This window comes from Neophocaena asiaeorientalis, unplaced genomic scaffold (assembly GCF_003031525.2).
Source record: "Neophocaena asiaeorientalis asiaeorientalis breed wild unplaced genomic scaffold, Neophocaena_asiaeorientalis_V1.1 scaffold393, whole genome shotgun sequence".
In the NCBI taxonomy this organism is placed as follows: Eukaryota; Metazoa; Chordata; class Mammalia; order Artiodactyla; family Phocoenidae; genus Neophocaena; species Neophocaena asiaeorientalis.
Window position 1 is genome coordinate 176,030 of NW_020175123.1, and position 14,111 is coordinate 190,140.

The following is a 14,111-nucleotide window of genomic DNA, read 5'->3' on the forward strand; positions in this document are numbered from 1 at the left end:
CTCCCTCTGAGGTCCCTAGTGGCCTCTACATTTCCATTTCCAAAGTCCTTTTCTTGGTGTTCACTTAACATTTTCACCCAACTGGACTCTGCTGGACACCCCTTCCTGGCATTGATTCTCTCTTCTCTTGGCTCCTATGCTGGCCCTTTTCAATTCTTACTCTCCTTGTCTAGGCTGGCTTTCACTAGATCAACTTTCTGTTTTCATCTTCTAAATGCAGATATTTCCCAGAACAAGATCTTAATCTTTCTGACCTTTTACCTCTAATTTTCATCAGAAATCCCATCCACCTTTATAGCTTCAACTATCATCTCTCCATAAATATATCTCCCAGGTTTGTATTTCCTATACTCAAATGCTTCTTACATCTCTAGTTGGATTCCCCCTTCCAAATGTTTGTAATTGAAACTGAGTTCATCACCTTTCTCCAAAATCCATCTTCCCCTTTGAATTCTCCCCTTTCTGTTAATTCTTCCAGTCTCAGTGATGATTTTCTCATCTTAATTTCTAAAGCACATATTAGCTGTACCACCCATTTAACTCTGAATTTATGCTATTTTGTTATTTATTTAATTCTTTAATTTTATTTCTTATTACCATACATAAATCATAAATATTTTGAGGGCAAGAGTTGCATTTTTTACATCTCTATATTTCTGCTTGCTACCCAGTATTCAAAAAATGATTTTTATTGTTAAGATGTCTCAACTAAGTTGCTAATATTTTGCATATACCTCTCTTATTGTGGTCATTTTTGAAAGAGTTGACAGATTTTGATGAAAATCAGTAGCTATGAAGATGGAATTGTGGTTCAGACCACCATCTTGAGACAAAATGGCAGCTAATAAATTTACTGATAAGAGATTTTCTCTAGCAGTGTTAACAGTGGGTTCTGTATAATCTTATACATGTTTGCACTGAATGTGTCCTGCTATTCAGAACCTCTGATAGAGCAAGCTACAAGTCAAAAAAATTTTGAGTTAAATGGAAGAATCTAGAGTTAGGTTAGGTTATGCAGATACCCAAATGAGAGGTAAGGCTGAGCTAAACATCAAAAACTGGATGTCTACGCCTCATTTGGGAGAATACTGACAGCAGGGAATATGCATTTTTCTTAATTTTTATTGACCAAAAACATAAGGAAGTTTTTTCAGTGTTAGAGGTTAGAAAAAGACTTGAGGAATAGTATCTGCTCTCACTTTGTGTTTTAGGCCATTAGTTTACCAAGGGTAACCTCTACTTCTTAAACTTTTGTATCTCCCAGGACTAGGTTTACAGATTCTCAGAATTAATGAGCTGGAAAGAACTAGACCATCTAGTTCAAACCTCTTGTTTAGAGATATGCGACTTGCTTCCTCTGGGCCTTATCCTTGAAGCCCTGAATTTGTACTGGCCCTGGAGTTTGGGTAATTCTATCCAAATGGAAATGTTGCTATTATATTATAAAATAACATTTTTTGCCCTGTTCATATTTAATAAATTTTCCCATGAAAAACGATTTACTTTCCACTTTGTAGACACTTTCCCATGAAAAAATAGATTGATTTCTCACTTTCCAAACACTAAACATTTGAAATTTAAAAATTAGTCCTAAAGAAGAGTTTTCAGAATATATAGAACAATAGTAGGGAGGAAATATCACTCTCCATCTCTCCCTGTCCATTCCTCCCTCTACCCCAAATCCACTGCATATAAGAATTTATGCATTGCTTCTGCAGTGATTCTGCCATTCTTAAGACTGGAAAACTTAGTTCAATTGCCTCTCATTAGCTTGAAGTTATCTTCTCTGATGTAAAATAGTCTATATTTCATGTATTCCATGGTTTTAGTTTAGTTTAGCAGTTGGCCACCATAGGTACAAAACAGAATTGGTGCTCAGAGCAAAGTATAAAGTTTTTCAAACACTGACTATTATACTCGTTTTTAGTATGACCTTAAGCAATTCCCCTACTTGTCTACTTATCTACCTACAGAGGATGAAACAGCAAATTACAAGAGTTTATCTGAAAAGTTCTTCTCTGGAGAAAGAGACTTAGGAAATATAAACTCTCCTTACTGAAGAGCCCAGCTCTTCCCAGGACGATCTGAGAAAATGACGGGCAAACCCAATACTACTTCAGCACACCTCTCTCACAGTCTTTTTTTAAAAGCCCTATTTTATTTGATCACTACGTTCCTAAGTCAAAAGAGTGCTTCAGCAAAATCTACCTTCCTGGAGGCAAAAACAATCTCAACAGTGTCACACTTTCAGAAAGGCCGATACTGCTGAATGTTGACTGGACAAAAGATGGTTTTCTTTTTCCTCCAGCAAAAATTGCTCCCATTACTTGAGAAAGAGACACAATATGAAGTTTATTCCTGTTTACAGATGTTTAACCAGTGCCCCTTCAGAGGGTCATGTGTCTACAAACAACATCATGGTAATTATATCCGTTGATGTAAAGAACAGATGTGGAAATTGGTGGTTTCTTGGAGGAAAATAATGCCAAGTCCACTTTCCAGAAATGTACACAGTGCAATGCAGCTGAAACATTCTGTGCGGAGGTCTCTTTAGTGTCTGTAACTGCATGTGCTTGCATTCAAATATATGGGATTTCTGTGCGACACCTAGCAGAAAAGTCCAGGGGCACCTAGAAAATGATGCAGATCATTTGATGCGTTTAAAAATTCCTAGTGATACTGGACACATCTCCATAGCCCAAGAAGGTCTTTGATTCTAAAGTTTTCCGGGCAAGAAATAGTTATTGAGAAGAGAATCGAATGAGAAAAACTCTGATGCTCCACACACCCCTGAGGTCTCTGCATCCTACCTATAACAAGACTTCAGTGAGGTCAAATTGCATCAAGGTATCATACTTTGACCTGTGAACACCAAAATATTCTTAAACTCACCACTGCAGGGTCTGGCAGGGATCAGGGGTCACTGGTCCTCTCCTGAAAACTAGAATTCAATGGTTCCTTATTTTATTTTATTTTATTTTATTTTTTTCTTTGCGGTACGCGGGCCTCTCACTGTTGTGGCCTCTCCCGTTGTGGAGCACAGGCTCTGGACGCACAGGCTCAGCAGCCATGGCTCATGGGCCCAGCCGCCCCGCGGCATGTGGGATCATCCCGGACCGGGGCACGAACCCACGTCCCCTGCATCGGCAGGTGGACTCTCAACCACTGCGCCACCAGGGAAGCCCGGTTCCTTATTTTAAATGCCAATGTTACCTTGGATGTAACAAGAAGGATTAGATGAAATCTAATCTATGTCATATATCGTGTGCAGAATGTTATACAGAGATCCAGTGTGTGCATAAAGGATGAGATTTCTCCTGAACCAAGGCTATCTGTGCCTTCACATGTACCAAAACTTTTCAGAAGACAATATGTATCCTATAAATGGGTAATCGTGATGAAACATTGGAAGTTAATTTGCATTTACATTGTTTACAATAATATGCCATGACATTATGCCTAACTTTGGAATTTTGCCTCTGGGGCAAAGAAAAGTGTAATCTTCTTTTTCCAGGCTATGCTTTTCTGCTTTTCATGATACCATATAAACTACCCAGTAGCACCAAACTGGCTGTCTATGATTGAAACGTAACAGAGGAGCAATCTAGTCTGCTAATCTGAATCTTTCAGGCCCAGAATGGACTGATAATAAAGAGACCTGCCAAGTGCCTTAGGCTAAAGTGTGCCTTTTGACACTAATGGTCTAATTCAGCTATCTACATTGTCCCAATTTCAGCCTTCTCTTTCTCTGTGGCCCTAGGGACTCAAAGGAAAACACAGGAGGTGAGGAGGCCTAGCATCAGCTCTATCACTGGTTGCATCACTCTCTCTCTAGGCCTTGGTTTCCATGGCTATGAAAGAACATGGTTTGATGATTTCTCCTAGACCTCACATGTTGGGCTAAGTGAGTCTATGCATGTTGGAATTTAAGACAGGAATTCTTGGTCATATGTGTGGGATAGCTCCAGCTGTCTTGGTCATATGTGTGGGATAGCTCCAACTGTCTAAAAGCAGGAGGCAATGGGGTAGGAATAGAAAATTCTGACTGTTGCTTGATATAAACATTTTCAGTAAAATCAAGGAAACTATTCCCAAACAGGAATGTGGCTCAGCTTATCATCCTTATTGTGGTCTAAGCCCACTAGGGTACTTATTAAAATGCATTTCAGGCCCTCTGTAGTGCTACGCCAGACTTCTTCAGTCAGCGTCATGGAATCTGCTTTACACAAGAACCCTGGTGGTAAAATATACAAGCTGAAGTTGGAAATCCTTCGTCTAGGTGAATGCGCACTTTTTCTGCTCATCTGTCATTTGGTTGGGAGAAAATCATTCGTCTACCCTAAACTTCAGTTTTATAATAATGGAAACATTGTTCATCTTTCCTGTTTCCCAGAAAGTGTTAGTACCTTAGTAGGACAGCCTCTTAGAAAACAGCTTCTTAGAAGAGCAAGCAATTTCTTAGTTACGAATGGCTTGTTTTTCAAAACTAAATAAACTTGAAACTTAAGACACTCCTGCCACAGAAATAACATAAAATGGTGTTAATGTTTCCAGACCTGTCTATAAAATTCAGGTTGATCCCAAATGTAGCTGGAATTCTGTACATTTGCAGTGAAAACATAGGAGAAAACAATAATGATATCGGGTTTGGGAATGTAATAGAACCAGTTCTTTATATCTAATTTCACAAACACAAACACACTTAAAACTTCCCTTTTCTGATCTGTAGGTGTTATGCTAGCCCCATTCCACAGTAGCCAGAATGGAAATTACAACAAAACTATTGTTTATGAGGTAACTTTGTATCATGTTGGGATTCTCAAGAGGAATGAGAAGAGGGATGAATATAAAGGAAATTTCCCATGCCCATTGGGCAAAAGGAGAAGTACCATTGTGGGGAGGTGAACTCAGGGCAGGGGGTAGACTGAGAAAAAGGACATTAAAGGGGAAATGAGTGGTTTGTGTGAGCAGGTGAAGACCTGAGTGGAAGTGCAGGAGAGGTGAGTTGCTTAGGTCTAAGGAGAAGAACTTGTCGGATGTATGGTCGCCCCTCCCCCATCCCCACCCCTACCCCAGGCAGAAGAAAGGAACAGTGGGTAAGAGATTTTGTCAATTCAATAGTTACCACCAGATGGCGAAATTGATCCCAGGCCTCTTGCTACTGGTCAGTTTATTGGGGAAAAGGGAGAAGAATATGTGCATCGCTTGGTAATTCATTCATTTATTCCACAAATATTTACTGAGTACCCACTGTGCCATGAACTATGTTAGGAACTGATGTTGACATGGCCAACCCAACAAAGTCCCTGCCCTCAATGAACTTACGACTGGGGGGGAAAGCTAAACTGGCACAAGAATGTCCCTAGAGTATTAGTTAATATTCTTCTTATGTAGTGAAGTACAGGCTTTCTCCTCTGGTGACTTGCCTCAGTGTCAGCCCAGACAAAACCAAAGATACATGAAGCCAGTACTTCTTTTTCTCCATGAACCTGCCCACACCTGGAAGACTGCCTCCCAGCTTTCCCTCCAACCCGTCCCTTGGTCTTTCATGATCCAGGCTTCAGTCTTTCCTCAAATAAAAACGTACTAGCCTTTGGCCTCCTGCCTTCAAAATGTTTATCTTGTCTAGATGTCGGGTATTAATCGGATTAACCTAGAGAGGAGGTGATACAGAATTCCTCACCTCTGATATCATCTGCATTTTAGGTAAGCTTGTTGGGTTTTTGGTGTTTGTGTTTTGTTTGTTTGTTTGTTTTGTTTTTTTCCTTTTCCACAGTGCTTCCAAAGCCTAGCAACATTTAACCTTTTTTGGGTATTGGAGACCTCTGACATTCTTAGAAAACCTGTGGACATTCAACAGCAAAATAATCATGTAAACAAAGTACAAGGCATATTACTTCAGATTCAGGGACACCTTGAAGCCCATTCTTAGACCATCTCAGCCTTAATATCTATCATCTATCTATGTATCATCTATCTATCTATCCATCTATCTACCATCTATCTGTCTCTCATCCATCTATCATCTATGTATCTATGTATCATCTATGTATCATCTATCTATCATCCATCTATCTATCATCTATGTATCTATGTATCATCTATCTTATCATCTATGTATCTATGTATCATCTATCTATCTTATCATCTATCTATCATCTATCTATTATCTATCTGTCTATCTATCTCATTCACAGAACTGACACAAATCGTGGGAGCTTGTGGCACAGCATTCTGGGAAGCAGCGGAAAGGGTTTAAGCAAACTTTCTTATTTACCCTAAGCAGCACAGGTTCTGATTCGTGTCTCCCCGGTTTCTGTCAAGCGCAGACAGCTGACGACTGACAGCTAGGTCTCTCCTCCGCAAGCCGCTCGGCCTTTGTCTCCCGGCCCCTCCCCCTGCATTTTGACTCCAGTTTCCGTCCCACAGTCCCTCTTCGCGACTCATTTTCTGCCTCCTTTAGGCGTTCCCTCCGGCCTCTCTTTAGGGTGACCTCATCCCTTTGTTTCGCCCGTCAGCCCCTCCCTACGCCCTCATCCCCGGCTGCGGCTGTGGCCAGGCCGCTGGGACCCTGGGGACCGCAAGGCGTGGCTCCTACCCGCCGCCCCGAGAGCCGCCCTGGGAGCCCCTCCTGCGACGATCCAAACCTCAGGGGAGAATTCCTGCGCCCCCGGAACACGGGGAGTTTTGTTTTATCTTAACGAACATTCACAAACTCTAGTTGAGAGATAATTGCTTCTTTCAGCGGCTCGGACAACAAAAGCATAAGCCGGCGCCCCAGGCCTGTCGGCGGCAGAGCAGCGGCGGGGGGGTGATTCGCGGGCTCCCTCCTTCGCCCTCGTCAGTCCGCGGGCGTCACCACCTCTAGCCGGCAGCGGCACAGCCGCAGGGCTTCCAGGAACCGAGCCCCCTGTCACCTCAAGGTTACACAGCGGGTGGGAAGGCAGAGGAGAGGAAGCTGGGTCAATCGCAAGTCGCACTCCTGTCCCTCCCAGTTTTCCCTTGCTTGGGGGCTACAAAGAGCACGTTAGCCTTGCTCTGGCTGTTGGCACCTGTTTCTCTAGGACAGGCGGTGGGGAGACGCGGAGCAGCGGGCAGGAAGATTTCTATGTATCGGCAGGAAAAGACCTTTGGAAACTAAACAGGAATACCTTGTCTTTAGCGTACAACAAAGGCAAGAAAATCAGCTAAGGTCAGCGCCAGGGACAATGATCCTTCATCACTGAAAAAAAAAAAAGATAAGCAGCCTTCCTTATTTGAGCTTTCCATTTCCCACGATGAAATACAGGCTCCACGGACAATTGCAAATGAGTTACTTTTGGGTGGCTTGGGGGGAAGGAGGGTAACTGGAGCAGATGGGAAGTGAGATGACTTGTGTAGGTGTGGCCAAATTTACCCCGCGGTGAGCTTTTTTTCTTAGTCTGGAAACATGGCACCAGCCTGTATTTTCCGTTCATTCAGTAATATTGTTTAAAAATGATGAAAGAAGACAGTATAGGTGTCTTCTTTATAGGTGTCAAACTTTATTCAACACTTCATGAAGCCAGCAGTCTCTGGTCTCAAGGGCCCAGACACCTGCAAAACGGGGCAGAAGGCAGGATGCTTTTATAGGATAAAGAATAAGGAACAAAGAAGTAAGTATAGAGCCCAGATTGGCTGACTGGTTACACTGTTTCTGGTCAAACGCATCATTTGCAAGGACACGAAAATTATCTAAATTTCTGTTTGTTGACCTAGCACCCTGGGCAGGATTGGCTCTATCTTGACCTGGGAGAACTGAGGAGATGCGGAGGAAGGAAGATCCACCCCATTTGCAAGCGATAAGGGTAGGGAGTTGATGGGAGTTAGAGCTTTCTCTCCCTGTGTTCTGACCTCTTTTTCTTGTTTAAATAGGTTGAAGCCAATTGTGGCATGGGATGAGTGATTTGCATATTTTATTTATTTATTTTTAGCAGTCTTGGTTTTTATTTTTCTCCCCAACTAGGACAGTAGGTTTTATTCAGATTTTCCATACAGACGGACAAGTTGGCTTTAAAAAATGTCAAGTAAGGCATTCCTTTAGAAGGCTTTGCTCTCTCATACAAAGGCTTTGGGGAAGGTGCACAGCTTTTTGCTAACTGATAAATGATGTGCTCTTGCATTCTGAGAGGAATTAGGTGCTTAAAGGAAGATGGTGTCTGCTTTCCTAATAAGGTGGGTCATTTGCTAGTTTGCTGAGCATACAAGTAAAGGCATTTTGAACTATGCAGAATCAAGAGTCTTGATATATAGGATTCTGGCCAGCAGACAAATTCTGTGCTCACTCACTTTGGTGATTCTTTCTGGGGACTGGCACATTTGAGAAAGATCTTAGTCTCATGATATGTTCAATGTACTATATAACTAATTTTTAAAGGTAAGTGACAGTAGAGGTTAAAGTGTATGGGAGAGATGCTGTCCGTACCAGAGTAGGATTAGGTCACAGTCAACTTTGATGCTTTCTTTATTTAGGGAAATAGAAAAATGGAACATATATACATTTGCACAAAATTAGGACTTTGATACTTTGAATGTCTGAGTCTTGAATCTCCTAGTCAACTCCCTCAGTGTACAGACACAGAAACTGAGGCCCAGAGAAGCGAAAAGACTTCCATGAGGTTGCAGTTGGGATAGGACCTGTTGGATTTACAACCCTAGTCTCCTGATTGCAAATTCAGGGCTTTGGCTAGTTTACCTGCTGCTTCTTATTTCTCTGAATTTCATAATACAGGCACCTCTGAAATCATACTTTCTTTCTTTTTTTTTTTTTTTCCGGTATGCGGGCCTCTCACTGTCGTGGCCTCTCCCGTTGCGGAGCACAGGCTCCAGACGCGCAGGCGCAGCGGCCATGGCTCACGGGCCCAGCCGCTCCGCGGCATGTGGGATCTTCCCGGACCGGCGCACAAACCCGCATCCCCTGCATCGGCAGGCGGACTCTCAACCACTGCGCCACCAGGGAAGCCCCTGAAATCATACTTTCTTTTGAAGAGATATTCAAAAGGAACTGTGGATCTTCCAGGACAGGTGTGTTTAGTCTGAGCATGGCAGGCCAGTACATTTCACACTGTGATGTGCAAAAGATTTGTGAAAATGCAGATCCTGACGATCTGGGGCGGGGTGAGAGCACATTGCTGTCCAGCTCTTGGAGGTACGGATGCAGCCACTCCATAAGTGCTGAGCTGCAAAACTGTGGCCAGCATCTTTCCTCCTTGCCTTTCCTTTCTCACTGATAGAACAGCCCTGGGGATTTCAGGAGCCCTTGTTTTTCGTGTTATCAGGTCACTGTGCTCCCTCAGCTAATCTGGATGTCTTTCACTGCTTTGTCCTCACCCAGACCTGAGACTGTTAGAAACAGTCCCTAGAGACAGGCATCTTGAGCCGGAGGGTGTGATCTTTTGTCTCGTGACTTAGCACCATTTAACTTGCTTCCAACAAAACCTTTCACACTTAAGCAACTTGCTCAAATCTGATGGTTAAGAAAGTCTTTTTTTTTTTTCTCTCGCACAAGTGGCCTCCCAGCTGCAGCTCATTTCTCTCCTTCTGGGAATGCAGCTGGCGTGCTGCATGCTCACAACCATGGCCCGGCCCCTGGGGCTCAGCAGGTCTCTGTGCATTTCCCCACGGGTTGCTCCTGTCCTGCACTTCTTCTTCAGCTGCGCGTGATACCGGGATTCAGGTCTGAATGCCTCTGTGCGCACTCTGAGTTGAGCAAACAGCTGAGCAACGACAGGGCAAGACCCTCCGAAGGCAGGCAAGCTTCAGTGGCACCCACTCCTCACTTCTCTGATGCTTGCCTGCCTCCGAGGTGCTCTGCCGTGGCTCTTTAAGTTGCTCTGTGAGCTTTTTTTCACTCTTTCTTACTATCAGCTTCAGCTGTTCTCAGGAGAGAAACGATTTAATCCAAAATATAACACACATTCACCAGACTTTTATTAAGGCCTTACTGTGTGAAACAGGGGTAGGGAGTCTGTAGAGTGGTAGAGAAGGTGAGCTCTGGGGTCTGACTGCCTAAATAATTAAATCATAGCTCTACACTTATTAAATATGGAACCTCCCCAAGTATTCGTTTTATCATCTTTAAAAGTAATACCACTTATACATTATAACAATCATAATACCTACCTCATGCGTTTGTTATGAGATTTTCCACGCAAAACATTTAGCTCAGTGCCTTAGCAAAGTGATCAATAAATGTTAGCCTCTAAAATTAGGGTCCTGAACCCAATTCCAACGTGGCGGGGTGGTGGGGAGGTGTCCCACACCATCAGCCATTCTCCAGACACCAGCTGGGTGTCCTACAATTCAACTCAATTCCACCACAATCTACCCAGAGATAGCAGATTCCACTAGTAAAGTGCTCAGTGTCGCAAGACACTCTCCACTTCAGACACCAGTCACAAGCCCTTGTTGCTCCCTGTGCTTCTAACTGATTGGCTACAAATTGGAGGTTCCAACGACCCCCTCCAATTCAGGATGCCAATTGCAAGTCCACGTTATTACCTGTACCTCTGATAGACTGGCTATAAATCTGAGGTTCCCATGACCCCCTCCTTGGATTTGATTAATTTGCTAGAGCGGCTCACAGGACTCAGGAAGCCCATTTACTCACTAGTTCACTGGTTTATTATAACAGGATATAACTCAAGAACAGCCAGATGGAAGAGATGCTTAGGGCAATGTATGGGGAAAGGGTGCGGAGCTTCCACACTCTCTCTGAGCTTGCCTTTCTCCCCAAATCTCCACATGTTCACCAACCTGGAAGCTCTCCAAACCCTGTTTTGGGTTTTGTATGGAGGCTTCATTACACAGGCATGATTGATGAAACCACTGGCCATTGGTTATTGATTCAACATCCAGCCCTTCTCTTCTCCCAGGAGGTCAGAGGGTGGGACTGAAAGTTCCAACACTCTAATCACATGGATAGTTTTCCCACCCAGTCACCTCATTAATATAACAAAAGACACCTTTATTGCTCTCATTAAAGGAAATTCCAAGGGCTTTAGGGGCTCTGTGTCAAAAATAGGGATGAAGATCAATATATTATTTTATTATAAATCACAATATCACAGCCTCTATTAAGATGACAATATTCCTGTCCTCAGAGAGTTTACAGAGTAATGGAAAGTTTGAAGAATAAGTACATCCATTACTACCATGCAAAAAAGCCACAACTCAAGGAGTGAAAAGCAGTTTTTAGTGAGCCGCCGGAGGAGTTTAACATAAAGGTAAACCCTGCCCCAGAAATTGGCAAAGTACCCCTTCAGGCTAAGAATGGCTTTTACATTTTTTAATGGTTGACAGAAAATCAAGAGTAATGATATTTCATGATCCCTTACAATTATGTAAAATTTAAATGTCACTGTCCATAAATAAAGTTTTATTGGAACACAGCCATGCTCATTCATTTAGGTAGCAGCTATAGCTTATTTTTGCCACGGTGAGACTTGAGTGGTTGTGACCGAAACCTTATGGCTCAGAAAGCCAAAAATATTTACTACCTGGCCGTTTGCAGAAAAAGTTTGCTGATCTCTGGACTGCCCATTTAGGAGGATGCAAGAAAACTCTCCAGCCAACGAGGTAAGGATTGGTAAGAACTTGCTTACCTAGTTTCACAAACAGAGTGATGAAGTGTGTGCGGGGTTTCAGCAGAAATGCAAGAAGGAAAGATGTCTGTGGAGGGCCAAATTGTAAGTGAGGCCACAGACTTTTGGAGCGAGGAGTGTGTTCAGTGAGCAGCGTGTGGATCTACTTAGCTAAAGTAATGGGTGTGCTCATGAGAGAAGCAGGAAAGGCAGCCTGGGTCCATTCCATGAATTTCTCAAATGCTGAAGCAATGCATATCTTCTTAGCTTGCTAAACAGTGGGAATATTTAAAGGTTTTTTTAGGGGGAGGGGGAGACCACATTATGATGAAACCATAACTCTATTTTAGCCTAGTCTCATACAGTATGTAGCATAGAGTGGAAGACAGACCAATTAAGAGAGCTTCTATAGGGTTAGCTTTCAGTGTCTGTTTTAAACCTTAAAATAAGGGAATAATGTTCCAAGGTGGAATTTCAGACATTTGGTAAAAGGAGAGTTTTTGTCTGTGCCTTTCCTGTACACCCACTCCGCTACTGCCACCAGCTATGCCGTTATTACCTTGATTCTCCACAGTGATTTAAACCTTCTGTTGTACGTTTCTGGGCTGCACGGCCAGGCTGATGTGCACCCACTTACTAGAGGCTGCAGAGGTACCAGGCAGGTACCAGGGTTTGATATGACTTTTGCTATGACTTCAGCTTTGGGAGAAGCTAGGGAATTATTCTAACCTAGAGTCATCAAGTTGCCCCAGCCAAAGGGAGAGATAGCTACTGAATAGCCCTGGGAATCTTTAATCTTAGTCTTGGGTCTAGTCCTGAGCTGATGTAGGAGCATCATTGATTTCCGATCAGTAAATCAGAATTGTGGGAAGAGTGGTTGCATCATTCTACCTTCCTGGAACTCTGGAGTTCAGGACAGGGCTTCCCCATGTTACTACACGTCTGTAAAGCCCCCCGTTTTTTGGAGTTTCACAGTGCCGGGCACGTACTTGGTGTTCTGTGTGGCTCTTTGGGTCATATCAGAGGGTTATGGCACATCTCATAGTTGTTGCTGCATCAAGAAGAAAGGAAAGGAATTTTCATTGACTTTAAGACCTCAGAATCAGACTTAATACCTCCTTAATTTTACCCAATTACCCAGCCTAATTGTTCTGGCTCAAAGATCAGGTTATCATAAATCCTTGGAAGGTAAGTTCATCTGGATTAATCCAGAAGTTGGAGAATTTGCTTACCTAGTTTCAAAAACAGATAAGAGGGAATTTTCTCTCTTTGATGGCTTCAAAGGGTGCAGTGTTTTTCCCCTGCAGAACCACAAAGCTGGTTCTTTGTGCCCTGATGAACACCATCACTAAACTCCTGCAAGGAGCTGTTTGGCATAAATAGTATGATTTTTTTTTTTTTTTTGCGGTACGCGGGCCTCTCACTGCTGTGGCCTCTCCCGTTGCGGAGCACAGGCTCCGGACGCGCAGGCTCAGCGGCCATGGCTCACGGGCCCAGCCGCTCCGCGGCATGTGGGATCTTCCCGGACCGGGGCACGAACCTGTGTCCCCTGCATCGGCAGGCGAACTCTCAACCACTGCGCCACCAGGGAAGCCCAGTATGATATTTTTTGAGAATATAGTCAGAGCAACAAGTATGACATCCATGGAACAGTTCTAGATAGATTTCCCTATCTGCCTCAGTACAATTGTGAGTCAAGTAACAGGGATACTTGGTTTAAGAAAAAGGCAATGTTTAATTCAGGAACTCTGGCTGGATTTAAATCCTCAGCCTCGGGAATAAATCTTTACCACCTGCTCAGCCCCTTCCCTCTGATAAGCATAAGAGTGACTCCAGTTTATTCATCTGCTTTTCTCATTTAATTAGTCATGATTCCTGACCTGAGGCCCTCCCCCACACTTCCCCCAGTATTGCTTTCTCTGCTCTCTTATATTTTCTTGCTCCTGCTTTCAGAATTAATAGCAAACCTGGTCTCTAGGCTGTTCTCAACGTCTCAAGTGTGAATCTTCCCTGTCAAGATCTTCACAAGGAAAATGAGTCACGGCATCGCCTGGGCGATGAGGTCATGATACCACAGTCCCTGCTTTGAAAATGTATTTGTACTTTTCTACTGTAAAGAGATTTTGACAGGGGAAGATGAAATTGGGGTGACAGCTCTGAAGCTGTCTTTTAGACACTGGTAACTAGCTCAGCCTTGGCAGGCACTGGCAGTGACAAAGTCATGCTCTGGATTCTCCCAGCCTGCACTCCACTTTTCACCCTGCCTGGGAGCCTGGAGAAAATGTCTACAGAGAGTAGACCAGACCTGTCTTCCTAGGGTCATCTTACCTCACGTGCAACCTGAGTTCAAATCCTGGCTCTGCTACTTACTAGCTGTGTGATTTAGTTATTTAATGTCCCTGTGCCTAAGCCCCTTCACCTGTAAAATAATAGTACCCATTGCATAGCTTCACTAGAATTAAATTTAATAAATCTATTTGTGTGTGTATATATATAAAGCATATAATAAAG

General features: G+C 43.3%; 1 protein-coding gene across 1 annotated transcript in view; it reads left to right on the plus strand.

Annotated features, from left to right (window-relative positions):
* The window catches only part of GAP43 (growth associated protein 43), a 92,384-nt gene that overhangs the window by 25,872 nt on the left and 52,401 nt on the right, over positions 1-14,111 (plus strand). The window lies entirely within an intron of this gene.